Source organism: Anomaloglossus baeobatrachus, chromosome 10 (assembly GCF_048569485.1).
Source record: "Anomaloglossus baeobatrachus isolate aAnoBae1 chromosome 10, aAnoBae1.hap1, whole genome shotgun sequence".
Taxonomy (NCBI): Eukaryota; Metazoa; Chordata; class Amphibia; order Anura; family Aromobatidae; genus Anomaloglossus; species Anomaloglossus baeobatrachus.
Genome location: NC_134362.1, coordinates 172011997 through 172039188, shown reverse-complemented (window position 1 = coordinate 172039188; position 27192 = coordinate 172011997). Strand labels below are relative to the sequence as shown.

General features: G+C 52.9%; 1 pseudogene; it reads left to right on the top strand.

Annotated features, from left to right (window-relative positions):
* The first annotated feature begins 6148 nt into the window (after nucleotides 1-6148).
* LOC142254390 (F-box/WD repeat-containing protein 11-like) overlaps nucleotides 6149-27192 on the top strand; it is a 35623-nt pseudogene continuing 14579 nt past the window's right edge.

Genomic DNA, 27192 nt, shown 5'->3' with positions numbered 1-27192 from the left:
GACATGGAAGGGAGAGCTGGAGGACGACTCACTGATGTGGTGGTTGTGGGAGAATTCAGCCCAAGGAAGAAGAGCGGACCAGTCGTCGTGATGGGCGTTAACATAGTGACGTAAGAAAGAGGTCAAGATTTGATTGACCCTCTCTACCTGGCCATTAGACTGAGGATGGTATGCAGATGAAAAGTCCAGAGTCACTCCCAGATGTTTACAGAGAGCCCTCCAGAAGCGGGAGGTGAACTGAGTTCCTCTGTCGGATACGATGTGTAATGGAAAGCCATGCAAGCGGAAGATGTGTTGTATATAGGCGTCCGCGAGTTCCTGAGCAGAGGGCAGTCCAGCCATAGGGACGAAATGAGCCATTTTAGAGAACCGGTCCACCACGACCCATATGACTGTGTGTCCGGAGGACAATGGCAAGTCCGTAATAAAGTCCATTGCTATGTGTTGCCACGGAACTGAGGGTATCGGCAGAGGCAGAAGACGGCCATATGGGAGGTGTTTGGGCGTCTTGTTCCTGGCACAAGAGGAGCAGGCGGATACAAAAGCAGCGACGTCCGTGCGAAGGGATGGCCACCAATAATGACGTACAATCGCACCCCATGTCTTTTTCTGACCAGCATGACCGGCTGTTTTCGAGGCATGACCCCAGTGTAACACTTTTTTCCTGTCTACCTCAGAGACATAGGTCTTCCCGGGCGGTATCTGGGCCAGGGTGACAGGGGCCACCGGAATGATTTTACTAGGACAAATGATGGGTTGGGTAGTCTCTTCCTCCTGCTCCATGGGCATGAAAGACCTGGACAAGGCATCAGCGCGTACATTCTTGTCCGCGGGTCGGAAGTGAAGCTGGAAATCAAACCTGGCAAAGAATAGGGACCACCTGGCTTGCCGTGGGTTCAGACGCTGAGCGGACCGTAGGTATTCCAAGTTCTTGTGGTCCGTGTAAATAATCACGGGGTACACTGCACCTTCCAGGAGGTAGCGCCATTCCTCCAAAGCCAGTTTGACTGCCAAGAGCTCTCGGTCACCGATGGTGTAGTTGCGTTCAGGCGCTGAGAAGCCCTTGGAGAAGAATCCGCAAGTCACCATCTTCCCGGAGGAGGACTTTTGCATGAGCACTGCTCCGGCTCCTGAGGAGGAGGCATCCACCTCCAAGGTGAACTGGCGGTTTAACTCCGGACGGTGGAGTACAGGAGAGGAAGCAAAAGCCCGCTTCAGAGAGCCAAACGCGGCGTCGGCCGCAGGTGACCAGTCCTTTGGATTAGCCTCCTTCTTAGTCAAAGCGGAGAGAGGAGCAGTCAAGGCAGAGAAGTGAGGGATAAACTGGCGGTAGTAGTTGGCGAATCCCAGGAAGCGTTGGATTGCCTTCAGTCCAGAAGGAGGAGGCCAGTTGAGAATGGCGGAGACCTTCTTGGGATCCATCTGCAGTCCAGTCTCAGAGATGATGTACCCCAGAAAGGGGAGAGAAGACTGCTCAAAGACACACTTCTCATACTTTGCGTACAGACGATTCTCCCTCAGTCTTTGTAGAACCAGCTGTACGTTTTCTCTGTGGGTTTGTAGGTCCGGAGAGAAGACAAGGATGTCATCTAGATACACTACCACACAGATGTAGAGAAGGTCCCGGAACACGTCGTTCACCAGTTCTTGAAAGACGGCAGGAGCGTTACACAGGCCGAAGGGCATCACGCAGTATTCATAATGTCCATCGCGCGTATTGAACGCGGTCTTCCATTCGTCACCAGAGCGGATGCGTACCAGATTGTAAGCACCCCGAAGATCCAGCTTGGTGAACACACGAGCTCCCCTAAGCCGGTCAAACAATTCGGGGATGAGCGGCAGAGGGTACTTGTTTTTTACGGTGATTTGATTCAAACCCCGGTAGTCTATGCATGGGCGTAAGTCGCCCTCTTTCTTCTTGACAAAGAAGAAACCTGCTCCAGCAGGAGAGGAGGATCTCCGAATGAATCCCCTTGCCAGGCTCTCTGAGATGTAAGCAGACATGGCCCTTGTTTCGGCTGGAGATAAAGGATATATCCGTCCTCGTGGTGGTGTTGTTCCTGGGAGCAGGTCGATGGCACAATCGTATGGACGATGTGGCGGCAGTACCTCGGATTCCTTTTTATCAAAGACATCTGCAAAGGACCAATAGGCCGAGGGCAGCCCCGGTAGGTTCTCTGGAACCGGAGGTCGTCGGATGGGTTGTATGGACTTTAGGCACCTCTCATGACACGAAGAGCCCCATCGGGTGATTTCGCCAGTGCCCCAGCTGACTGATGGTTCGTGTGTCCGCAACCATGGAAGTCCCAGCAGGATCTGATGGGACATGTGTGGGAGGACGTAGAAAGCGATGTTCTCGGTGTGAAGGGCACCGATACGCAGTTCGACCGGCCTAGTGATCCAGGAGATGGTGTCAGAGAGGGGTCTCCCATCCACAGAGGCAATCACTAGGGGCTTGTCGAGTGGAATAACAGGCACCTGGTACTTGTCCACCGTGGCCTGCTGGATGAAATTGCCTGCTGCCCCGGAATCGAGGTAGGCATCAGCCGTGAACCGCGTCTCTCCCGTTGTCACTTGCACTGTCCATGTAACCGGGTCAGAGAGAGTCCCAGCACCTAGGGTGGCCTCTCCTACCAACCCTAGGCTTTGGAGTTTCCCGGCCTCTCTGGACAGGAGCGTAGCAGGTGTGTGTCCTCTCCGCAGTAAAAGCAGAGGCCCTTGGCGAGCCGCTCTGCTCGACGTTGTTCAGACTGCCGCACTCGGTCGATCTGCATGGGCTCGTGGACGGGGGCCCCAGCTGTCGATGACTGAAGTACGGAGGGTTTCTGCGGGGGAGAGGAATGCCGTACCGGACGTCTCTCACGGGACACTTCCTTGGATCGCTCCTGAAAGCGAATGTCCACTCGAGTCGCTAGGGCAATCAGGGCATCCAGGGTGGTCGGTACGTCACGACCCGCCAGCTCGTCTTTAATTCGCCCTGAGAGTCCTTCCCAGAAGGCGGCGGTTAGGGCCTCGTTGTTCCACCCGAGTTCTGAGGCCAGGGTGCGAAACCGGATCGCGTATTGACCCACCGTCAGAGTCCCCTGACGTAACCGGAGAAGAGACGAAGCAGACGCGGAGGCGCGTCCGGGCTCATCAAAGGTACCACGGAATGCCTGCAGGAACTCCTGGATGTTCGTGGTCACAGGATCCCCCTTCTCCCACAAGGGGTTCATCCACGCCAGTGCCTCACCCTCTAGATGGGACATGATGAAGGCGACCTTGGCTTGGTCGGAGGCAAACAAATGCAGCAGCTGCGTGAAATGGAGGGAGCATTGGTTTAAGAATCCCCTGCAGGTCTTGGGGTCTCCGGCGTACCGGGGTGGTGAAGCCAACCGAAGTCTGGTGGTATCTGAAGAAGTCGCCACAGGAGCTGGATCCGTGGATTGACTAGTGGAAGCCCGGGATGTTGAAGTCGTAACTGCCACTTGTAGCGTGTTCAGGCGGGCGTCTACAGAAGACATGAATTGCAGCATGCGGGTCTGGACTTCACGCTGGCGTTGGAGTTCCTCCTGTACGGCTGCTAGTGCTGCAGCGGGATCCATGGCCTGATCTTACTGTCACGGCCAGGTGGACGGGCAGACCCAGGAGGTGGATCCACTGGGCCGAACTCCAAGATGGTAGTAAAGAGTCCGGTAGCTGGAACACTATAAACAGCAGAACAGTCCGTGCACACGAGTATAGCGGAGAAGTCCCTGGGACCACGGAGTCACGGGTGGTAGTCCGGGTGACGCAGCTCAGGTTCGGAAGCCGAGATGATGTCAGGCGGGGTCCGGAACCTTTGGAGCGAGATGACGGGTCACCGCAGGGATCCGAGATGGTGCGGACTGTCAGGATGGCAGATGGACAGCGTTCGGGGTTCAGGATACGGCAGGACTGGATGGCGAGGCAGGCACGGCTCTACAAGAGAGATAGGTGAGTATATGCACAGCGACACCAGGAGACCTGACTCCTAGCTTAGGAAACACGAAGATCAGGCCCCGCCCCCTTGGACAATAAACCCCTTTATACCCTGTACCTGTTTAGCCTCATTTCCTGTTAATGGACGCTGGCCCTTTAAGAAAGGGTCAGTGACCGCGCGCGCGCCCTAATGCGCATGCGCGCAGCCCGGGTGCCAGAAGCCAGGGAAGGAAGCTGAGAGGAGGACGCAGGGGAGCCGGCCAGGGCCTGGGAAGCCGTCGGGCGCCGGGATCGGAGACCAGGGGGCCTGGGAAGGACGGGCACCGGAGGCTGGAGAGCGGGGAGCGTGGCAGGTGAGCCGGGGAGCGGGGCTGAGGACCCGGGGAGCGGAGCAGAGGACCCGGGGAGGGGAGCCGAGGACCCGGGGAGCGTGACACTACTCGAGCTCTGCCCGAGCTTAACTCCAAACTCAACTGCCTTCCTTTTCCCACCTCCAGGGCTGTGAACTCCTCAGTGGGTGGGGCCAACCACCTGGCTCCACCCCACCTGGTGTGGACATCAGCCCCTGGAGGGAGGCAACAAGGATTTTGTGTCTGACTGATGTGCCTGTCTCGGGATGGGGGTGTATGTTGTAGTACCTGTGACGACCTGGCTAGTCCAGGGCGTCACACCAATGGGGGTGAATAGCTCAGGGTGGGAATCTCCACGCGTATTTCCCCAAGAGCGGCTTCGTCAGGGAAACGTAGGGCAGGTACTGAAGCTCGGGCAAATATGCTGTCATGCTCCCCGGGTCCTGGCGCTGTCGGTCACTCACAGCTCCGGTTCCCGGTCCTTCGGCCCGTGGCTGCCCTCCTCACTCTCCCTCCTCTGTATCCTCCGTGCCTACTGCCCGCCGGTTCCGGCATCCCCCTGCTACCCGGGAAACTTTGTCTGGTCCCCCTGCATCTCCTGCACCACTTCCAGCTCTGGTCTCCGGCACACGAGCCTCGCGCATGCGCACTAGGTCACGCGTGCGCTCACTCCCCTCTTCTTAAAGGGCCAGCGTCCCGGAAACAGGATATGGTCAATTACAGGTACAGGGTATGTTAGGATTTCCTTTCCATGTGGGCGGTGCCTGATCAACGTGTTCCCATAGCTACGTGTTCAGGTCCCTTTGTGCCTTGCCCCCGTTTAACTCTGTCTCTTCCGCAGAACCCGTCCTGTCACCTTAACCTGGTCCTGACTGCTGATTTCCAACGATTCCTGACTGCTGATTCCTGCAGTCTCCCGCTGACCGTCTGATGAGGATCCCGCCATCTACCGTCAGCCTGAACCCGTCACCGATCCCCGACTTCACCTGGTAAGATCAGCCTTCACGTTTCGCTGGACCCGGACCCCGTCTGCGGTTCTTACCCGGCACCTGAATCCGGTTCCAGTCATCCGTCCGGCCTCCGGTGTTCGTTGGACTCAGAGACATTCCCGTACAAGATCCCTGAAGGACTCTGGTCCCGTACCCCTAGTGTTCCGGCTACCGTGCATCTAGGACCTCTGGTGGGGTGATCGGACAGTCCCTGTATAGGGGTTAGCTCCGGGTTGCCTCACTGGGGAAGTCCGGTGCACGGTCCAGTGAATCCACCTCCAAGACGTTACATATGCAAACATATCAATTAGGTAATAACACACACCTGTGAAAGAAGGTAGCCTGAATGGTCTGGACCATGGCGTCTGATGTCTCACCCATGCGCAATGTACACTGTACAGTTGAAGGGTCACAATCACAATAGAGACCAAAAAGTGAAAAAAAGCAGCAATGGGGCAAAAGAGCCGTTATGCGCATGCGCAGTAGCGATAATGACCGCAAATAGCGGTTACATACACAGAGAATAGCCAAAGAAGGCTATAGCTGCACTTGAAGGATACAACAGACATTGAAAAGGAGGGAGTCACAAGGAAGGAGGAAACAGCAAATAATAATAATAAGCATATAGGGACAAGCAGTAAGAGAAGCATATGAAGTAATGATAGTGGAAGCACATATAAAATCAATGTATTAGAGAAAATAATGACTATGGGAGATGAATAAACCCTGCAGAAGGAATCAAGGACTGGGATACAATATAGATAAAAAAATTAAAGGGAACCTGTCACCACTTTTTTGGCCAATAAGCTGCGGCCACCACCTTCGGGCTCTTATATACAGGGGAGACTCTCAGCTTCAGTGTTGGCGACCATGAAGCCTCACTCGGTTATAGAGGAAAAGACCATTGAACTGATGACGACTTCTGTTATGGATGATCAAAATGAAGATGAATCTTCATCAGTGATTGTGAACTTCATCAGTGATTGTATCAAGAAAGTGCACATCTGATGGGAATTATGAGAAAGAGAAGGACTTGTGTATAAAAAGTTTTGATCAGTGGTCTGAATCAGATCAGGTTGAATTTGAACATCTTATTTCTCAAATGTGTCACTACTAGAGTTGAGCGCGGTTCGTGGTTCGTGGTTCTCCAGTTCGCAGCTCGAGTGATTTTGGGGCCTGTTCTAGATCGAACTAGAACTCGAGCTTTTTGCAAAAGCTCGATAGTTCTAGAAACGTTCGAGAACGGTTCTAGCAGCAAAAAAACAGCTAAATCATAGCTTGGTTTCTGCTGTAATAGTGTAAGTCACTCTGTGAATCAAACTATTATCACATTTCAGTGTATAGTGTGCGGGAACAGCGCCTTCAGATCACTGCTGTTTCTATAATGGCGATCGCCATTTTTTTTTTTTCCTTGTCTTCCTTCCCTAAGCGCGCGCGTCTTGTGGGGCGGGCCAGCATGTCAGCCAATCCCAGACACACACACAGCTAAGTGGACTTTGAGCCAGAGAAGCAACGGCATGTGTGATAGGATGTCCATGTCACATGTCCCTGCATTATAAAACCGGACATTTTCCTCCAGGACGCCATTATCTGCCTTCTGCGTCTTTGGTGTCAGACATCACTGTCGCAGCTCCGTCCTCCTCCTGAGTCCTATCGCCGATACAGCTGTATGCGCTGCATACACAGCGTTAGACAGCTTAGGGAGAGCACTTTATAGCAGTCCTTTTAAGGGCTCAAACCGGCAGGGTCAGAGTTAAGGTGACAGGTCCTGAAAACAGCGCCAGCGTCTGTGTAGCCAAGGTCAGGGATTTCCTCCCTGCATTTCACCATTAGGAGGGAATAGAAAGGCAGGCTTCCATTCCTCTACCCAGAGCACCACAATCCTGCCACTGTACCCTCTTGTCCTCTGCACACTCCAACTCATTATAACTAAGCCATTATACTAGCAAACACTCAGTGTACCTAGTGGCATCCTAAACGTGGCTATTGGACTTTGCTATAGTCCCACTAGTGCAAAGATATTTGCAGAGCACGTCTGCCTGCATTGCACACTCCAACTTTTTTAAACTAAGCAATTTTACTAGCAAACACTCAGTGTACCTAGTGGCATCTGTCACGCTCCCCGGGTCCTCGGTTCCGCTCCCCGGGTCCTCACCCCCGCTCCCCGGCTCACCTGCCACGCTCCCCGCTCTCCAGCCTCCGGTGCCCGTCCTTCCCAGGCCCCCTGGTCTCCGATCCCGGCGCCCGACGGCTTCCCAGGCCCTGGCCGGCTCCCCTGCGTCCTCCTCTCAGCTTCCTTCCCTGGCTTCTGGCACCCGGGCGGCGCGCATGCGCATTAGGGCGCGCGCGCGGTCACTGACCCTTTCTTAAAGGGCCAGCGTCCATTAACAGGAAATGAGGCTAAACAGGTACAGAGTATAAAGGGGGTTATTGTCCAAGGGGGCGGGGCCTGATCTTCGTGTTTCCTAAGCTAGGAGTCAGGTCTCCTGGTGTCTCTGTGCATATACTCACCTATCTCTCTTGTAGAGCCGTGCCTGCCTCGCCATCCAGTCCTGCCGTATCCTGAACCCCGAACGCTGTCCATCTGCCATCCTGACAGTCCGCACCATCTCGGATCCCTGCGGTGACCCGTCATCTCGCTCCTAAGGTTCCGGACCCCGCCTGACATCATCTCGGCTTCCGAACCTGAGCTGCGTCACCCGGACTACCACCCGTGACTCCGTGGTCCCAGGGACTTCTCCGCTATACTCGTGTGCACGGACTGTTCTGCTGTTTATAGTGTTCCAGCTACCGGACTCTCTACTACCATCTAGGAGTTCGGCCCAGTGGATCCACCTCCTGGGTCTGCCCGTCCACCTGGCCGTGACAGTAAGATCAGGCCATGGATCCCGCTGCAGCACTAGCAGCCGTACAGGAGGAACTCCAACGCCAGCGTGAAGTCCAGACCCGCATGCTGCAATTCATGTCTTCTGTGGACGCCCGCCTGAACACGCTACAAACGGCAGTTACGACTTCAACATCCCGGGCTTCCACTAGTCAATCCACGGATCCAGCTCCTGTGGCGACTTCTTCAGATACCACCAGACTTCGGTTGGCTTCACCACCCCGGTACGCCGGAGACCCCAAGACCTGCAGGGGATTCTTAAACCAATGCTCCCTCCATTTCACGCAGCTGCCGCATTTGTTTGCCTCCGACCAAGCCAAGGTCGCCTTCATCATGTCCCATCTAGAGGGTGAGGCACTGGCGTGGATGAACCCCTTGTGGGAGAAGGGGGATCCTGTGACCTCGAACATCCAGGACTTTCTGCAGGCATTCCGTGGTACTTTTGATGAGCCCGGACGCGCCTCCGCGTCTGCTTCGTCTCTTCTCCGGTTACGTCAGGGGACTCTGACGGTGGGACAATTCGCGATCCGGTTTCGCACCCTGGCCTCAGAACTCGGGTGGAACAACGAGGCTCTAACCGCCGCCTTCTGGGAAGGACTCTCAGGGCGAATTAAAGACGAGCTGGCGGGTCGTGACGTACCGACCACCCTGGATGCCCTGATTGCCCTAGCGACTCGAGTGGACATTCGCTTTCAGGAGCGATCCAAGGAAGTGTCCCGTGAGAGACGTCCAGTACGGCATTCCTCTCCTCCGCAGAAACCCTCCGTACTTCAGTCATCGACAGCTGGGGCTCCCGTCCACGAGCCCATGCAGATCGACCGAGTGCGTCAGTCTGAACAACGTCGAGCAGAGCGGCTCGCCAAGGGTCTCTGCTTTTACTGCGGTGAGGGCACACACCTGCTACGCTCCTGTCCAGAGAGGCCGGGAAACTCCAAAGCCTAGGGTTGGTAGGAGAGGCCACCCTAGGTGCTGGGACTCTCTCTGACCCGGTTACATGGACAGTGCAAGTGACAACGGGAGAGACGCGGTTCACGGCTGATGCCTACCTCGATTCCGGGGCAGCAGGCAATTTCATCCAGCAGGCCACGGTGGACAAGTACCGGGTGCCTGTTATTCCACTCGACAAGCCCCTAGTGATTGCCTCGGTGGATGGGAGACCCCTCTCTGACACCATCTCCTGGATCACCAGGCCGGTCGAACTGCGTATCGGTGCCCTTCACACCGAGAACATCGCTTTCTACGTTCTCCCACACATGTCCCACCAGATCCTGCTGGGACTGCCATGGTTGCGGACACACGAACCATCAGTTAGCTGGGGCACTGGCGAAATCACCCGATGGGGCTCTTCGTGTCATGAGAGGTGCCTAAAGTCCATACAACCCATCCGACGACCTCCGGTTCCAGAGAACCTACCGGGGCTGCCCTCGGCCTATTGGTCCTTTGCAGATGTCTTTGATAAAAAGGAATCCGAGGTACTGCCGCCACATCGTCCATACGATTGTGCCATCGACCTGCTCCCAGGAACAACACCACCACGAGGACGCATATATCCCTTATCTCCAGCCGAAACAAGGGCCATGTCTGCTTACATCTCAGAGAGCCTGGCAAGGGGGTTCATTCGGAGATCCTCCTCTCCTGCTGGAGCAGGTTTCTTCTTTGTCAAGAAGAAAGAGGGCGACTTACGCCCATGCATAGACTACCGGGGTCTGAATCAAATCACCGTAAAAAACAAGTACCCTCTGCCGCTCATTCCCGAATTGTTTGACCGGCTTAGAGGAGCTCGTGTGTTCACCAAGCTGGATCTTCGGGGTGCTTACAATCTGGTACGCATCCGCTCTGGTGACGAATGGAAAACCGCGTTCAATACGCGCGATGGACATTATGAATACTGCGTGATGCCCTTCGGCCTGTGTAACGCTCCTGCCGTCTTTCAAGAACTGGTGAACGACGTGTTCCGGGACCTTCTCTACATCTGTGTGGTAGTGTACCTAGATGACATCCTTGTCTTCTCTCCGGACCTCCAAACCCACAGAGAAAACGTACAGCTGGTTCTACAAAGACTGAGAGAGAATCGTCTGTACGCAAAGTATGAGAAGTGTGTCTTTGAGCAGTCTTCTCTCCCCTTTCTGGGGTACATCATCTCTGATACTGGACTGCAGATGGATCCCAAGAAGGTCTCCGCCATTCTCAACTGGCCTCCTCCTTCTGGACTGAAGGCAATCCAACGCTTCCTGGGATTCGCCAACTACTACCGCCAGTTTATCCCTCACTTCTCTGCCTTGACTGCTCCTCTCTCCGCTTTGACTAAGAAGGAGGCTAATCCAAAGGACTGGTCACCTGCGGCTGACGCCGCGTTTGGCTCTCTGAAGCGGGCTTTTGCTTCCTCTCCTGTACTCCACCGTCCGGAGTTAAACCGCCAGTTCACCTTGGAGGTGGATGCCTCCTCCTCAGGAGCCGGAGCAGTGCTCATGCAAAAGTCCTCCTCCGGGAAGATGGTGACTTGCGGATTCTTCTCCAAGGGCTTCTCAGCGCCTGAACGCAACTACACCATCGGTGACCGAGAACTCTTGGCAGTCAAACTGGCTTTGGAGGAATGGCGCTACCTCCTGGAAGGTGCAGTGTACCCCGTGATTATTTACACGGACCACAAGAACTTGGAATACCTACGGTCCGCTCAGCGTCTGAACCCACGGCAAGCCAGGTGGTCCCTATTCTTTGCCAGGTTTGATTTCCAGCTTCACTTCCGACCCGCGGACAAGAATGTACGCGCTGATGCCTTGTCCAGGTCTTTCATGCCCATGGAGCAGGAGAAAGAGACTACCCAACCCATCATTTGTCCTAGTAAAATCATTCCGGTGGCCCCTGTCACCCTGGCCCAGATACCGCCCGGGAAGACCTATGTCTCCGAGGTAGACAGGGAAAAAGTGTTACACTGGGGTCATGCCTCGAAAACAGCCGGTCATGCTGGTCAGAAAAAGACATGGGGTGCGATTGTACGTCATTATTGGTGGCCATCCCTTCGCACGGACGTCGCTGCTTTTGTATCCGCCTGTTCCTCTTGTGCCAGGAACAAGACGCCCAAACACCTCCCATATGGCCGTCTTCTGCCTCTGCCGATACCCTCAGTTCCGTGGCAACACATAGCAATGGACTTTATTACGGACTTGCCATTGTCCTCCGGACACACAGTCCATGGGTCGTGGTGGACCGGTTCTCTAAAATGGCCCATTTCGTCCCTATGGCTGGACTGCCCTCTGCTCAGGAACTCGCGGACGCCTATATACAACACATCTTCCGCTTGCATGGCTTTCCATTACACATCGTATCCGACAGAGGAACTCAGTTCACCTCCCGCTTCTGGAGGGCTCTCTGTAAACATCTGGGAGTGACTCTGGACTTTTCATCTGCATACCATCCTCAGTCTAATGGCCAGGTAGAGAGGGTCAATCAAATCTTGACCTCTTTCTTACGTCACTATGTTAACGCCCATCACGACGACTGGTCCGCTCTTCTTCCTTGGGCTGAATTCTCCCACAACCACCACATCAGTGAGTCGTCCTCCAGCTCTCCCTTCCATGTCGTTTACGGACTTCAGCCTTCCATCCCATTGCCTGTATCCCCTTCTTCGGATGTCCCTGCTGCAGATACAGTAGCCCGTGACTTTGCAACCATTTGGGACTCTGTCAAAGCGTCCCTTGGGCGTGCTTCCCTGCGGATGAAAAGACACGCAGACAAGAAACGTCTGGACCCTCCGTGTTTCTCTCCTGGAGATCTCGTCTGGCTTGCTTCCCAGTACGTCCGCCTGAAGATACCATCATACAAGCTGGGTCCTCGCTACATTGGGCCGTTTAAAGTCCTCAACAAGATCAATGAGGTCTCCTACAAGCTACAGCTCCCGGCCACGATGAGGATACCCAACTCATTCCACGTCTCCCTGCTCAAGCCGGTTGTCCTTGGTCCCTTCTCCGCTGCTGCCAGTCCGGCTCCTCCACCTATTGCCGATGACGACATCTATGCGGTAAGGGATATCGTGGCCATGAAGACCGTACGAGGTCGACAGTTCTTCCTGGTGGACTGGGAAGGGTATGGTCCTGAGGATAGGTCCTGGGAGCCCAGGGAGAACGTGGGCACTCCTCTGATCCGTGCCTTCATGTCCCGGTTGCGGGGAGGGGGGCGTGGGGGGGGGGTACTGTCACGCTCCCCGGGTCCTCGGTTCCGCTCCCCGGGTCCTCACCCCCGCTCCCCGGCTCACCTGCCACGCTCCCCGCTCTCCAGCCTCCGGTGCCCGTCCTTCCCAGGCCCCCTGGTCTCCGATCCCGGCGCCCGACGGCTTCCCAGGCCCTGGCCGGCTCCCCTGCGTCCTCCTCTCAGCTTCCTTCCCTGGCTTCTGGCACCCGGGCGGCGCGCATGCGCATTAGGGCGCGCGCGCGGTCACTGACCCTTTCTTAAAGGGCCAGCGTCCATTAACAGGAAATGAGGCTAAACAGGTACAGGGTATAAAGGGGGTTATTGTCCAAGGGGGCGGGGCCTGATCTTCGTGTTTCCTAAGCTAGGAGTCAGGTCTCCTGGTGTCTCTGTGCATATACTCACCTATCTCTCTTGTAGAGCCGTGCCTGCCTCGCCATCCAGTCCTGCCGTATCCTGAACCCCGAACGCTGTCCATCTGCCATCCTGACAGTCCGCACCATCTCGGATCCCTGCGGTGACCCGTCATCTCGCTCCTAAGGTTCCGGACCCCGCCTGACATCATCTCGGCTTCCGAACCTGAGCTGCGTCACCCGGACTACCACCCGTGACTCCGTGGTCCCAGGGACTTCTCCGCTATACTCGTGTGCACGGACTGTTCTGCTGTTTATAGTGTTCCAGCTACCGGACTCTCTACTACCATCTAGGAGTTCGGCCCAGTGGATCCACCTCCTGGGTCTGCCCGTCCACCTGGCCGTGACAGCATCCTATACGTGGCTATTGGACTTTGCTATAGTCCCACTAGTGCAAAGACATTTGCAGAGCGCGTCTGCCTGCATTGCACACTCCAACTCATTATAACTAAGCCATTAGACTAGCAAACACTCAGTGTACCTAGTGGCATCCTATACGTGGCTATTGGACTTTGCTATAGTCCCACTAGTGCAAAGACATTTGCAGAGCACGTCTGCCTGCATTGCACACTCCAACTTTTTTAAACTCAGCCATTATACTAGCAAACACTCAGTGTACCTAGTGGCATCCTAAACGTGGCTATTGTACTTTTGTCTATTCACACTATTGTAACGATATTTGCAGCATGTCTGCCTGCATTGCACACTCATAGTTACATAGTTACATAGTTACTTAGGTTGAAAAAAGACCTAGGTCCATCTAGTTCAACCTTCCTCCACCAGTTCTACATTTAGTCACTAAGTCACTTATAACCAACAATGTTTTGTGTACTGAGGAAATCATCCAGCCCTTTTTTAAAAGCTGTTATAGTATCTGCCATTACTACCTCTTGTGGTCGGCATTCCACAGTCTGACTGCTCTAACTGTAAAGAACCCTTTCCTATTTAGGTGTCGGAATCGCTTTTCTTCCACTCGCAGTGAGTGCCCCCTGGTCCTTAGTATTGTCTTTGGAAGAAATAAGTTATGTGCCAGTCCTTTATATTGACCACACATGTATTTATACATATAAATGAGATCTCCTCTGAGACGTCTTTTTTCTAAGCTAAACATATCTAACTTTTTCAACCTGCCATCATATGGGCGGCCTTCATCCCTTGTAATAGTCTAGTTGCCCGCCTTTGAACTGACTCTAACTTCTGAATGTCCTTTTTTCCACTCAAACTTTTTTAAACTAAGCCATTATACTAGCAAACACTCAGTGTACCTAGTGGCATCCTAAACGTGGCTATTGTACTTTTGTCTATTCACACTATTGTAACGATATTTGCAGCACGTCTGCCTGCATTGCACACTCATACTTTTTCAAACTAAGCCATTATACTAGCAAACACTCAGTGTACCTAGTGGCATCCTAAACGTGGCTATTGTACTTTTGTCTATTCACACTATTGTAAACATATTTGCAGCACGTCTGCCTGCATTGCACACTCAAACTTTTTTTAACTCAGCCATTATACTAGCAAACACTCAGTGTACCTAGTGGCATCCTAAACGTGGCTATTGTACTTTTGTCTATTCACACTACTGCAAATCTATGTGCAGCACCTCTGCATGACAACCTCCTGCTCTGTTTTTAATAAGCTATAATGATAGCACAAAATACTGCCATTTAGTGGCATCATAGAACTGGCTGTTGTATTCCATTAGTGCCCCACTGGTGACAAGCTATTTCTAGCACCTCTACATCACACCTGTGAAGCCCCGCTAGTATGTGTCGGTGCAGTACCTTCAGGGACTCCACGTGGATGGAACAGTCTGGTCACAGGTAGGGAACCTTCTTTTAGGATTGTCGTGATGCCACTCTCAGTATTGCGGTCAGCGGGGACCGCCACTGCAGATTAAGGGATGCCTGGGGCTGATGGTGGGTGCAGTCAGTATATTAGCCCCCTGAGAGTGAGGCAAGCCCCAGGCCCCGGTGTATGTGTGTGGGACCACAGGTCGCAGAATGACTCAAACACAGTCCAAGAAGTCTTTCAACGTGTTTACTCACTGTTTGGAGGTCACGGTGAGATGCCCGGGCGACACTGTGATAACCAGGTTGAACCAGGAATTCCAGGAGGCCGTTCTGAGGGTAGCTGTCCACTCGCCTTCCTTGCACTCTTTCTGTTTTAGGAGGATCCTTTGCTTGAAGCGTGGTAGGACCCCTCCAGGGAAGCTGTTACCACCCTGCTCCCCTCTCTCTGGCTCGTCTGCCGGCAGCGTGGCCTTGGTGGGATGGCTTCTGGCCCTGTCCCCTTATGGGCCTGGTGATTGCTGCTTGGCTCAAGCTCTGTGTAGTCGTGGTGAGGGCATGAAGTACCCCCCCCCACCTGTAGGTTAAGCAGCTCTGGATGATCTGCTGCCTGTACTGGGGACCTAGTTCCCCTTGTGTGCTCGGATACCGGGATCTCCGTACTCAGCCACCCTTCTCTCTGGATGATTTTCAGGCCGACCCACGGTACTCCTTTCTCCCCCGCTTTCAGCTACTGCACTCCTCAGGACCTGTCTGACACGAGAGCTCCTCTGCTCCCTTCCACACACTTCAACTTCTTCCTCCAGACTCTCCTCTTCCTCTCTCTCTCTGCCCTGCTTCCTAGCAACCAGCCCCTGAACACACCCCCTAGCTGGGAATTGAAAGTTAACCCCTTTTGGCTACCCAAGGGTCCCCTCTGGTGATGTGGGAGGCCTGGTCACTATATGTTTGTGTGTGCACCTCATCCTGGCCTTTGGAGATTACCTGGAAGCATTGCTCCCGCATGGGTGCAATACTCTGTGGTGCCTGACCAGGTCAGGGGCGCCACATTCCCCCTTAGTTATCATCAGCACGTCCTCGGGCTGCAAAGACAAGAGAAAAGGTAAATACAAACTTTTCCCACACAGGGGCAATTATTTACATTTAAACATACCAGGTACCATTCCACCACCAACCACCCACATGTCCGAACCCCCCCAAAAACCTCCAGGAGGTAGGTCGCCGGTCCTTTTGGTGACCAGGGCTGGGCCATCACATTCCCCAGACCTTTCCTCCAATCTTCCTCTCCTGAGGGGAGTGGTGTAAGGTAGGCCCCATAAACAGGCGTACCCGCTTCCGAGTGTTGGAGGGCAGGCCCCATAAACAGGCGTGCCCCCTTGTTGGTGCAGAGCCATGCCCCTCAACAGGCAGACTCTGTGGTTGATACCAAGGAGGTAACTTTTTACAATGCAAAAGTTTGTGGTTAAAGCCAGTTCATAACCAGTGGTCTAACATTTTAAGGAGGTCTCACAATAGTCCTTGTGGGCACATTTCACTTAAACGTTACTTAACTGTAAACAGGTTAAACATTACCTTTCATACCGTCACTTTGAACTAGACTGTACTTTCTCTATAGCGTAATGGGAGCTGACCAAAGTTGCTGCGGGTTGATCTACGCAGTACTATGCTGTCATCTGTCTGAGGTTGTGTCCTCCCACCCGATGTATGTGTCTCAATGTGAATAATGGGTGTACTGGGTATTGATACCAGTGCATGGTCTTCTGCTTCAGCTACATTTGGCTCTTCCAGGTTCTGAACAGGTTCTTCTGGGTCCCTTACTTCTCCAGATTGAGGGAATGTAATAACCGGAATAACTACTGCTCCATTGTATTGAGGCCAACTTGCTGGAAAATCTCCAAGTACAGTATGGATCATCTTTTCTTTTGGTTCTTGAACTGGCAAAGGGTTGGGAATTTCTTCAGGGATTCTTAGTTGTTCAGGACATTTCTTTAAGCGATCTCTAGAAACGACAGCTGTTGTTTTTCCTCCATCTTTGCTGATAAGGCATGTCTTTTCATTGCTAAGCGTCGATGGTAACACAGTATAGGGTTCTTCTTCCCAGTGATTGTCAAGTTTATGACGTCTTCTCTTTCTTTTGAGAACTATATCTCCTGGCATCAAAGGAACAGCAGGTGCTTTTCGATTGTAGGCCTTTTCTTGTTTCTCACGCTGCTGAGTCAGGCTTCGCTCCACACACTCTTGTACTTTCTTGTATTGGGCTTGGCGGTTGGAATCCCAATCAGCACCTTGTAGATGGTCTTCAGGGGTCTCAACTCCCATTTCCAGATCTACTGGCAATCTCCCTGGTCTGGCTCTCATCAGGTATGCCGGTGTGCAGTTCGTGGAACTCACAGGGATGTTGTTATACATGTCCACTAGATCGGGCAGCTTTTCCGGCCACTGACTTCGTTCTTCTAGTGGGAGAGTCTTCAGAAGGTCGAGAATGATGTGGTTCATCTTCTCACACATGCCATTGGTCTGAGGATGGTAAGGTGTGGTACGGATCTTCTTGCAGCCGTAAAGGTTACAAAACTCCTTAAACACTTCAGCTTCAAAGGCTGGTCCTTGGTCAGTGAGCACTTGGTCTGGATAGCCATGTGGTCGACAGAAATGTGTCTGGAACGCTTTGGCTGCAGTCTGACCGGTCAAGTCCTTGACTGGTACTACCACCAGGAATCTGGAGTAGTGGTCAACCATAGTGAGAGCGTAGTTGTAGCCTTGTCTGCTGGGTGCCAACTTTACATGGTCCAGGGCCACGATCTCCAGGGGCCGTTTAGTTTGGATTGGCTGGAGTGGTGCTCTCTGGCTGGGCTGGTCTTTTCTTCTAAGATTGCAGGGCCCGCAGTTTCGACACCACTTCTCTAGGGCAGATCTCATGCCCACCCAGTAGAATCTTACTTTAAGTAGGGCCTCCAGTTTCTTCCAACCAAAGTGGCCTGCACCATTGTGATAGGCTTCTAGCACCATCCTCGTATCCTTCTGTGGTACAATCACTTGCCACACCTTCTCATGCGTCCTCGGGTCAATGATGCTCCTGTAAAGTTTGTCTTGATAGATGAATAATCGACCCCTCTCCTTCCATAGGTACTGTGCCTCAGGTGGGGCTCCTTTGTCAAGGCTGGCGCCCGGCTGGCTGATCAGTTTCTTTACCAAGCCTACTGCTGGATCATTTTCCTGGGTCTCCTTCCAGTTGTAGTGAGGTAGTGGGTTCAGGGTCACCTCTTGGCGGTTGGCACGCGACTGCCGACACTGTTTTGCTCCATGGCGATGGAACGCTGGCAGCTCAATCTCTTCAAGATCATCTACATCTTCACCCTCGTCTGCTAGGTGAGGTATCCTGGACAGAGCATCTGCGTTGCCGTTCTTGCCGCCAGCTCGATACTTGACAGTAAAGTCATAATTCGCCAGTCGGGCTACCCAACGCTGCTCCATGGCACCCAATTTAGCAGTATCCAAGTGGGTCAGGGGGTTGTTGTCCGTGAAGACAGTGAATTTGGTGGCTGCCAGGTAGTGCTTGAACCGCTCTGTGATAGCCCATACCATGGCCAGGAACTCTAGCTTGAATGAGCTATAATTCTCCGGGTTTCTTTCAGTAGGCCTGAGCTTCCTGCTGGCGTAAGCAATCACACGCTCTTTGCCTCCCTGCACCTGTGAAAGCACTGCTCCCAGTCCCACATTACTGGCATCTGTGTACAGTACGAATGGCAGACCGTAGTCAGGGTAGGCTAGGATCTCTTCACCCGTCAAGGCCCCTTTCATTTGTCTGAAGGAGTGTTCTTCTGCTTCTCCCCAGTGAAATGGCGGGCCGGAGATCTTTCCTTTCTTCTTTGGGTGGCCTACCAGGAGCTCTTGCAAAGGCGCTGCCATTTTCGTGTAGCCCTTGATGAACCTTCTGTAGTAGCCTACCAAGCCAAGGAACTGACGTACCTCCCGGACGGTAGTAGGTGTGGGCCATTCCTGGATGACTGTGACCTTCTCTGGGTCCGGTGCTACTCCTTCTGCACTGACCACGTGACCTAGGTACTGGACCTTTGGCTTCAGTAGATGGCACTTGGATGGTTTCAACTTCATTCCATATCGGGATAGTGCTTCAAAGACTTCAGCCAGGTGTTTCAGGTGGTCCTCGTAGGTCTTGGAGTACACGATGACATCATCCAGGTAGAGCAGGACGGTTTCAAAGTTGAGGTGCCCTAGGCAGCATTCCATAAGCCTCTGGAAGGTCCCGGGGGCATTGCAGAGTCCAAATGGCATGCTGTTGAACTCACAGAGGCCCATTGGGGTGGTGAAGGCCGTCTTCTCCCGATCTTCTTCTGCTACAGATACTTGCCAGTAGCCACTAGTAAGATCTAGGGTAGAAAAGTAGTTAGAGGCTTTCAAGGCAGCGAGGGATTCCTCTATCCTTGGCAAAGGGTAGGCATCCTTGTGTGTTATCTGATTTATCCGTCTGTAATCCACACACATCCTCATCGTGCCATCCTTCTTTCTTACCAGGACCAGGGGAGCTGCCCAGGGGCTGCAACTGTCCCTTATGACTCCTGCCTCCTTCATGTCCTTCAGCATGTCCTTCGTGCGCTGGTAATGGGCTGGTGGAATAGGCCTATGTCTTTCCTTAATGGGAGGATGACTGCCTGTGGGTATGTGATGTTGCACCCCTTTGATCCTACCAAAGTCTAGTGGGTTCTTACTAAAGACCTGCTCGTATTCCTGCACGACCCTGTAAACCCCATGTTTCTGGTAGACGGGTGTAGAGTCAGTCCCCACGTGTAGTTTCTGGCACCAGTCCTCTAACTGCTTTTGGGAGGTCTCATCCTCTGTTGAGTCAGCTTGTGTCAGGGGACCTACAGGTGTTATGGCGTCATTTGAGCATGTAAACAGTTTGGCTATGGTAGCGTACCTTGGTAGTCTGGCTTCCTCCTCCCCACAGTTCAACACTCGTACAGGCACTCGTCCCTTGTGTACATCAACTACCCCCCTGGCTGTCAGAATCGTGGGCCAGTGGTCTGAATGAGTGGGCTCTAGTACAGCCTGGTAATCTTGTCCTCTGAGACCTACCGCTGCTCTACACCACATCATCATTTCACTCCGTGGGGGTATCACAATGGGGTTTGCATCCATCACCCGTACACTACCAATCTCACCGCCAGTCTGTTTTACCTGTTGCTTCCTCAGAATGATTCGGATCTCCTTTTGCAAGGCTCTTTGCGACCTTCCCTCAGCACCTTCAACAATCTGGTGAAGCAACAACAACACTTCCCCTAGGCAATTTTCTATGACATTAGTGCCTAAAATCATTTGCGGGTTCCTTTCTCTAATATCAGTGTCCACAACAATCAGTCCTTGTCCCTTCATTTCCTGCCTTCCCACCTTTATGGTTACCTCTTTGACCCCGATCTGGTCTATAGGTTGTCCGTTGGCAGCATAGATGGTGAGGGAGGGGTCCGGTGGTCGGAGATCGTCGTCCGACCAAAACCTACGATACAGGACATACGGGATCGTGGTTACCTGAGAGCCGGTGTCCAATAACGCCGGGGTAGGGATCCCGTCCAGGACGATGGACAGGACAGGACGTCCACCCACGTACTGATCACAGCAGCGACTTGGGCCTGATCTTCTTAATCCTGAGGACTGGCCCCCGGCCCCAGGTTTGGCTCGTTTAAAGGACAGGCCCTTGCATAGTGACCTGCCTCCTGGCAACGACGACAGATGGGTTGTCCAGATGAGTCATAGCGATCACTGCTCCTGCCTCGGGTTGGGGGACCTCTTCTCCTCCGCATCCAAGGGACGTCCTCTGGGTTGTCAGCTAGCAGGATCCGATGAGGGACTTTGGTCTCTGAGGGCAACTGCATTGCTTTCAGGATTTGTGCGACGTCCTTAGTGAGCTGTTGCACCTGGGAGGATAGTGTATTTATGGTCTCTGCTGGCGTGTTGAGTCCTTTTGCAGTTACCAGGGCCTGCGAGGAGGATTCCGCTCCTGCAGCCGTGGAACTGGCAGGCCATGCTGGTGCGACGGGGTCTGTGTCCACAGGAGGTTGGAGTGCTTTCACTGCCCTGTCTTTCAGAATGGCAAAGTCCACGTCAGGGTGTTCCAGGGACCACAGCTTCATCTGCTTCCCATCCTCAGGAGAGCGCAGGCCCCGCAAGAATTGTTCCTTCATCATCCGGTTTCCTTCCTGATCACTGACAGGGTCCACCAGCTTGAGAGCCCGTAGTGCAGCCTGCAGCCTGAGGGCATAGGCTCTTATGCTATCTTGGGGCTTCTGCCGGCAGTTATAGAAGTCCGTCCTCAGCTCTCCCTCGGTGCGGTGTTCAAAAGCAGCTGCTAGTTTGGCAAAGATGGTCTCAACAGAGCTCCGGTCATCATTGGTCCAGGACTCAGCTTCCAATTCTGCTGCTTCAGTCAATTGTCCCAGCACCACAGCGGCCCTCTGCTTACCAGTCATCGCGTGCATGTCTAGCAGGGTGTTGATCTTCTTCTTAAACCCGGTCAGCGTGTCTATTTTACCGGCATATTGGGGCAGCCATTGCGCTCCTGGGACATACAGCAAGGAAACTGGCATTATGGGGGAGATTTCAGCCGGCGCGGCTGCGACCACGGCACTGGCACCAGGCGCTGCTGCGTCCAGCGCGACGGGGGCTGGCATCACTTGGGCTGCGTCGCCCTGACCAGGGGCATTACCTCCTGCAGCGTCCATTTTTCTTCAAAAATCTGCGCGCTCCCTTTCCACTTCCTGGATCAGAACGCTCTCTGAATTGTGGGGATTCTGGGGCGGCCACACCTCTTCGTGGGCGGTGCTCTTCTCCCTCGCGCGGGCTGCAGCGCGCGCTTTTGAAGATGGCAATATGGCAGCGGTTCAATTTTTGCGGTCGGACCTCTGAGGCACACGGTCACCTGTCTGAACAGGTCTAGTCCTTATCCTGTTCGTGACGCCAGAAGTTGTGAAGCCCCGCTAGTATGTGTCGGTGCAGTACCTTCAGGGACTCCACGTGGATGGAACAGTCTGGTCACAGGTAGGGAACCTTCTTTTAGGATTGTCGTGACGCCACTCTCAGTATTGCGGTCAGCGGGGACCGCCACTGCAGATTAAGGGATGCCTGGGGCTGATGGTGGGTGCAGTCAGTATATTAGCCCCCTGAGAGTGAGGCAAGCCCCAGGCCCCGGTGTATGTGTGTGGGACCACAGGTCGCAGAATGACTCAAACACAGTCCAAGAAGTCTTTCAACGTGTTTACTCACTGTTTGGAGGTCACGGTGAGATGCCCGGGCGACACTGTGATAACCAGGTTGAACCAGGAATTCCAGGAGGCCGTTCTGAGGGTAGCTGTCCACTCGCCTTCCTTGCACTCTTTCTGTTTTAGGAGGATCCTTTGCTTGAAGCGTGGTAGGACCCCTCCAGGGAAGCTGTTACCACCCTGCTCCCCTCTCTCTGGCTCGTCTGCCGGCAGCGTGGCCTTGGTGGGATGGCTTCTGGCCCTGTCCCCTTATGGGCCTGGTGATTGCTGCTTGGCTCAAGCTCTGTGTAGTCGTGGTGAGGGCATGAAGTACCCCCCCCCACCTGTAGGTTAAGCAGCTCTGGATGATCTGCTGCCTGTACTGGGGACCTAGTTCCCCTTGTGTGCTCGGATACCGGGATCTCCGTACTCAGCCACCCTTCTCTCTGGATGATTTTCAGGCCGACCCACGGTACTCCTTTCTCCCCCGCTTTCAGCTACTGCACTCCTCAGGACCTGTCTGACACGAGAGCTCCTCTGCTCCCTTCCACACACTTCAACTTCTTCCTCCAGACTCTCCTCTTCCTCTCTCTCTCTGCCCTGCTTCCTAGCAACCAGCCCCTGAACACACCCCCTAGCTGGGAATTGAAAGTTAACCCCTTTTGGCTACCCAAGGGTCCCCTCTGGTGATGTGGGAGGCCTGGTCACTATATGTTTGTGTGTGCACCTCATCCTGGCCTTTGGAGATTACCTGGAAGCATTGCTCCCGCATGGGTGCAATACTCTGTGGTGCCTGACCAGGTCAGGGGCGCCACACACCCTCATGCACATTTTGCTACGCTAATGTTATAGCAAACTCATGGAATTCATTGCTGCATTTCATAATTCGGAGGGATAGAAAGTCAGGCTTCCTTTAGCTTTTCCTTCTGTTCATAGACAGCATCTCCAAGAGCAATTTCCCTTCCACGTCTAAGTGTGGAGAGGCAGCTAGTGCGCATGCGTGTGCCGATGTACCCCAGCTGCAGCATAATTACAGTGTTTCGCGTAGTGAGTATGCTCAGCCTGACTGTGCCATTCCTGACGCTAAGTCTTCATTTCGGGATACAGCGCATGCTCCCACACTAAGTGTGAAAAGCCTCTTTGCACAGGTGCTTGCATTACGTGCCGGGTCTAAGTCCTGTTTTGTGCCTAGACACCATGCTAAAGCTGATAGTCTTTTTTCAGAGACTGTATTTCATGCTACTGAGCATGCTCAGGCACTTACTGCATCAGAGACTAGGTCCGGTAATGAACTCTTTGGCCCTGCCTCTGATGTGGGGGTCCCATATAGACCACAGGGCATCAGGTGTCCTCCCAAATGGCTTGCAGAGGCCCACACCTATGACTTGTCACCGCATTATTGATGGTCAGACGATGACTGGTGAGGTGTTTGGGTCATGGCAGCCATGAGGTCATCATTGAAGTTGCGGTTCCAAATAGGACGCTAGTTATGCCACTCATGACGTGTCACTCTACTTTTGTCCCCAGGAGGTGCATTGTGGTTCACCCTGGTTTGGGGCGGACCCAGGTTATAAAAGGGGCTGGAGCCAACAAGGAGGTGCGCAGTCTTCTATTATGCTCCGAAAGAGCACACCTCCATGTGTTGAACCCATTGCGGCTTTAGGCCAGAGGTAGGCAGGGATAGGGTGGTGGATGCAGGCCACCACCACAGTTGGTAACGCAGAACGGTTAAGACCAGCTCCTGTCCTAACAGTCCTGCTTGTGCAGCCCAGTGGCATTAACAGGCCTGCTGCTGCTGATGCGCCTGCTGTCCACAGGTGTGGCCCCTACGCACACGGTCAGCGTACTCAATGGCCCCTGTGTTGTTAACAGGGAGTTCCTGGGCTGGGTGGGCATGTAGACCCTGTGACGCTAACAGGGCTCACAGTCTCCAGATCCGAATGGCGTCTAACTTGGTTCAGGCTACTATTAGTTTCATAGCCACACAGCTCTGTATCCTCCACCAAACCTTCAAGTTGCCAACCTCTCCTTTTCCAACTGGGAGCACGGTGGACACTGACAGCTGATGGGGATATATACCTTTCTCTTTCTTTTCTTATTAATTTTCGTTATATAGCGGTCACAGATTATATACCACTTTATCCAAATCTGCCAGTCCCACTGTAACAGATATTGTTTCTTCAGCAAATGTTACAGTTGCTTAACCACCAAATCCACGGACAAAAACTTTTTTCCCCTTTCCAACACACCTGTTCCCCTTTCCAACAGCATCTGTCCTTTTTCAACTCATTTTGGGATATGACCAAAAGTGCAACTGTGCAGGGACACCGTACTCAACGCCATCTCAGCACAGCAGCCATCCCTCGGTCCCTCCGATGTGGACAAGTAAAAGACCATTTCCTCCTATCCATGACAAAGCGTTGAGATTCACTCTGTGCAGCACTGGTGTTTAGTGGAAAAGTAGATCTAAGATTGCGTACCCCATTCTGCAGATACTCCTGTATACGTGCGTCTATTTCTATGGCAGGAATTAGTTCGGCAAATTTTGTCTTGTACCGGGGATCTAACAGTGTGGCAACCCAGTATTCTGGATTACTTCAAATTCATACAATCCGAGGGTCATGTAGGTAGTGCAGCAAGAAGGCGCTCATGTGTCTTGTGCATCCAGGAGGACCAAGTCCTTGGTGTGTTGGTGGCAGAGAGGTGAGAATCGTGCATTCTTCCTCTGCCCTCTACCCACAACCTCGCACAACCGAAATGTGAGCAAGCTCTCACTCATCTGCTGAGTCTTCCATGCCCATCGCCAGTTCGTCCTCCATTTCTTCATGGGCTCCTGCACTTTCATCAACACTTTTTGCTGATACTATGCGCCCTTGTTAATCCCTCTCCCTCACCATGAATGCCGCATAGGTGCCGCTGACCATCTGGACCTCGTAGATCTTGTTATCCCTTCCGCATATGACTCCTCCTGTACTTCCTCCCCTTCCTCTTGTCCCAACACCTGACTCCGAATAATAATTACAGTGTGCTCCATCATGTAGATGACCAGAATTGTCACGCTGAGAATGACATTGCCAGTGCTAAACATCTTCGTCGACATTTCAAAACTGTGTAGCAGGGTGCATAGGTCCTTGATCTGACACCACTCCAGCAGCGTGATCTGCACCACCTCTTGATCAAGTTATCCCAGGCTATATGTCATAACGTATTTCAGCAGGGCTCTGCGGTGCTGCCACACACGCTGCAACATGTGCAGATTCCAATTCCTGCGTGTCGGAACATCGCATTTCCGGCATTTAACTGCCAGACCCTAAGACTTCCGGAGTGATGAAAGTTGTTGAGCTGCTGTGTGCGCACGATGGAAGTGAGCACATAGCGAGCGTGCACGCTGCACAAGTCCATGTAGGCCGTGATGGTGTTTTAAAAATTGCTGGAGAATTCGGTTCAACACGTGAGCCATACAAGGCACGTGTGTCACATTGCCCTGACGATGGCCCGCAGCCAGGTTTGCATCATTGCCGCACACGGCTGTTAAGTCACCAACGGAGTCCGCTCCGTCAATTTGTACTCCGGTCGCCAGGTGACAACGTGTTCCTTTCATGAATAGTGCTGATGATGGGAGAGTAGTCGATGCCAGCGGCGCAGGTGGACGCAGGTTATGCTCACCCACTGTGCTGCATTACCTTGACAGATGCAGAATCTCTGGCTGAATGTAGCTGGTGGGTATCTCACAGATGAAATACCATCATTCAGCTACAACCAATGGGAAGACACCACACCCTTTTTTATGCCCATCCTGTCTGCAGACCACTGCCAGACATAGCTATGAACCTCTGGTGAATTTTACCCCCAGTTCAGTTTTATGATTTTGTGTGCTTGTTACCTGACTACTTCTTCTGCTTGCTGTTTATGTACCTTGTTGGCCGATACGCATTTCACCTCTGCTTGTTTTCTGATTAAGTCCTGGCCGTCCCATTCTGTTCCTGTTCCTCAATTAATGTTTTGACCCTGCCTGACTACTATTCTCTGTAATAGCGGTGTGACTCACATTTCCCATACATTTCAAAGTAAAACTTTGACCGCCTGATGGCATTGAGCTCTGCTGCCAGCATAGTAAGGAGGTGTGTGGTAGTCCTTGTGCGCAGTTGCAAGGAAGGGTGGCCTGACCACACAGGGTTTGCGCCAAGGTGGAGGACCCACACGAGGTTGAAGAGGCAGAAGCAGTGTATTAACTTCTACATACAGAACAAGGATTGAAACAACTCGTGGGGACGGCAAGACTTGTACAGCAGACCCTTCTCCATCTCTCACCATAGTTTGCCAGTGCCCAGTCAGTGACATGTACTGACCCTGTCTATGCTTACTGGTCCAAGTATCTGTGTTGAAATGCACCCTGTCGCACACAGATTTTCTCAAGGAAGTGGTGATGTTGTGTGCGACATGCTGGTGTAGCGCGGGCATGCTTTTCTTGGAGAAGCAGTGGTGATTGGGCATCTGGTACTGGGGCACAGCGACAGACATAAGGTCTGTAAAATCCTGTGTGTCCACTACGCGTAAAGGCAGCATTTCGGTAGCCAACAGCTTACAGAGGGATAGAGTCAACCACTTAGCTTTGTCATGGGTCGCAGGAAGTGGCCTTTTATTTGACCACATCTGAGGGACAGAGATCTGGCTGCTGTCTGTAGACGGTGTTGAGTAGGGTGTCCCTGGAAAAATGCAGGTTTGTGAGAAAAGTGCAGGCGGAGACATGATGTTGCCTTCATGTTGCCTTCAGATCTGTTCATCTTGTATCATTTTTAACAAACACAGCAAGCAAGGGTTACTCCAAGCGGAGTCTACCTTTTTTCCAAAAATTGGGCACACAGACACCCCATCAGTGGCAGCACTTGTGCCCTAGTTGCAAACAGGATGTTTTGATTTGCATCAAGCACATTCCAAATCCACAAGCATTTACTCTCCCCAGAATGACACAGGGGTAGTAAATTCCTTCTGGATCCATGACTTGTTCATTTTGATGAACGTCAGTCTGTCCACATTGTCACTGGACAGACGCGTGCGCTTATCTGTCAGCACACACCCAGCAGCACTGAAGACACGTTCAGAGACAACGCTGGCAGCTGGACACGACAAAATCTTCAAGGCGTAACTGGAGAGCTCTTGACATTTTTCTAGATTTGAAGCACAAAAGGAGCAAGGCTCCATTTGCAAATTCATGGCATCGATGTTCATTTGGAAATACTCCTGTATCATCCTCTCCATCCGTTGACTATGTGTCAGACTTGTTGTCTCTGGTGGCCTTGCAAAGGAGGGTCTAAAAAAATTATGAAAAGATTCCATAAAATTGCTGTTACCAGCACCAGATACGGTCCTACTGGTACGGGTAGACTGTTGA